Here is a 2,770-nt window from a genome sequence, read left to right as displayed (position 1 = left end):
TAGGATGGGCTGAGAGGAATAGAGTCCATGTTCCAGTGAGATGAGGGGCCCATCTGCCTCCCCCAGTCTCTATTCTGAGCAGTGGGCCGTAGGGTTCTCAGTCTCCCATAAAGTTGGTACTAACTTGGAGCAAATATTCACTGATCCTGGAAACTGTAGAGATTTCTCTATTCCAAGTATACATCACCTGAAGAAGTAGCTGGTTCGAAGATTCATGGTGCATATACCTACTATTAGAGCACAGCCCTAAGTCAAGAGTTCTGGTCCTGAGAATTCGCTCAGGTCCAGGAGTTAAGAGAGAAACTGTGATCTTATAGCTTGATTCAAGTGTTCATTGCCTTGTTTACAAAAAAAAAAAAAAAAGTTGGGGGGTCGGTGGTGGTGCCTGGGTGGCTCAGTTAAAGTGTCTGCCTTTGGCTCAAGTCATTTTAGGGTCCTAGGATCGAGTCCCACGTCAAGTTCCCTCTCCCTCTGCACCCCTGCCCCACCCTGCTCATGCTTTCTCTCACTCTCTCTCAAATAAATAATCTTAAAAGAAAATCAGGTTAAGACGTAAGCTAGATGCCTGGTGCTCTCATTCCTAAGGGCCCTAAGATGACTTAGCCATAGCCAGAGATTGCTGCAGCTCAGACCATTTCCTAACGCTCACCTCTTTCTACCCTCTCCCTCCCCATTTTCTTCTAACAGGTAAACCTCCAGCATGTCTGATGCCAAAAGTGAAGCAGCCAGGACAGAACTTCTAAATGCTCACAAGGGTGATCTCTTCCTAATGTCATTAGAAAGCAATTTTGGGCCCTGACAGAAAAGTTAGTGAAGTGGTGGATGGACAGAGCGTAGGAAACCCCAGTCTAGCAGCGGCCAGCTTTTAGTGCTCGGTTCTGCTCTTCGTTAATCAATCAACAAGCTGTCCACCAAAGCACAATGAATAATACAGTGATCTCCTGAGAGCACCAAATTTAACCTAATCCAGCTAATAAGGGAGACACAGCAGTGAGGCCATGAGCAAACTTCTGTGTCTTATGATCGAGAATGCTTTAGAATAATTTTTGGTGTCTTGATTTCTTTAACTCAGTAGTTCACAACCTTGGCTGCAGATGAATTCATCCGGTAGGGAACAGAGTGGGGAGCTTTAAAAAACATTGTGCTGGGATCCTACCTCAGAGATACTTAGTAACTTGGACCTTTTTATTAAAAACAAACAAACAAAACACCCCAGGTAACCCTATTGTGTAGTCATTGATATACTAGCTTCTTCTAGATGTCCCTTGTATTAATAGTCAGTTTGCTCTCTTAATTCTCATCTAAGAAATGTGAAGAGGTTAGCAAAGTTATATAGATGCCCTGAGTTTTACCCAATGTCTTGAGTTGAGATTTGAGAATTGAAGTTCATTTTTTCCTGTAAGTTATCCAGTGCTCTTGAAAGCAACCATCTGGTTCCATAATCCCAGCATTTTTTCCCCATCACCGTTAAGTTGTTTTATGGGGCTGCTAACAAGTATCCAAAGGCCATCTTCTGTATCTTTGGGGTAAAGATACAGATGTAGTGAAAAGAAGGGCCATCTGTACCCCAATGTTTATAGCAGCAATGGCCACGGTTGCCAAACTGTGGAAAGAACCAAGATGCCCTTCAACGGACGAATGGATAAGGAAGATGTGGTCCATATACACTATGGAGTATTATGCCTCCATCAGAAAGGATGAATTCCCAACTTTTGTAGCAACATGGACAGGACTGGAGGAGATTCTGCTGAGTGAAATAAGTCAAGCAGAGAGAGTCAATTATCATATGGTTTCACTTATTTGTGGAGCATAACAAATAGCATGGAGGACATGGGGAGTTAGAGAGGAGAAGGGAGTTGAGGGAAATTGGAAGGGGAGGTGAACCATGCGAGACTATGGACTCTGAAAAACAACCTGAGGGTTCTGAAGGGGTGGGGGGTGTGTGGGAGGTTGGGGTACCAGGTGGTGGGTATTAAGAAGGGCACGGATTGCATGGAGCACTGGGTGTGGTGCAAAAACAATGAATACTGTTACGCGGAAAAGAAATTTTTAAAAAATGTAAAAAAAAAACAAAGGCCATCTTCTTGGGGGCTCACGGAAACCGGGGACTAGAGGCAATATAACCTGATAGGCTTTCTGATTACTGAAGCCACTAGCTTTCTACCCAGAATACAGAGGGGGTGTGGGACTGCCTTTCATCCTGCCCAGATACCCAGTTCTGGAGATCCCACATTTCTCTGAAGGGCTTTTGCCTACAACCCATTCTCTGGAACCAACCTGGATACTAAAGTTCTTTTGTTTGCAGGCAACATCACAACAACAAAATCAATGACCCTAGTTAGCTTAAGGAAATAAGAATATATAGGAATGGCTTCTGGGATAGTTCACGGGTCCAAATAAACTGCAAAAGGACCAAAACTCGAGAAATAAGAAATCTCTGATAACCTCCTCCTCAGAGAGCTACCATAAAGCCATCCAGCTCTGGGGACGCTAGCCTCTCTGTCCCTCTGTTTGCGTAGCAGATTGCGTAGCAGATTTCCACAAGAAAATCTGCCGGCTCAGCTCAGCTTTAGGTCTTCCCCTCTCAATCGCCAGATCGAGGAGCACAGACATCACGTGACTACAGCGGCGGGGGTGGGGTGAGAGGCGGGGCAGCTGTAAACTGGGCACCACCCAGCAGAAGTCTACTTCAATGACCCTTGTTTGTCAGCTTCCATTCTGCAGCTCACGGACAACAACAGAAAGGGCAAAAAGACACAAAAGACACTGC

This window comes from Mustela nigripes, chromosome 6 (genome assembly GCF_022355385.1).
Source record: "Mustela nigripes isolate SB6536 chromosome 6, MUSNIG.SB6536, whole genome shotgun sequence".
NCBI classification, from domain to species: domain Eukaryota; kingdom Metazoa; phylum Chordata; class Mammalia; order Carnivora; family Mustelidae; genus Mustela; species Mustela nigripes.
The sequence above is the reverse complement of the archived record's forward strand: the minus strand, read 5'-3'. Positions refer to the sequence as shown.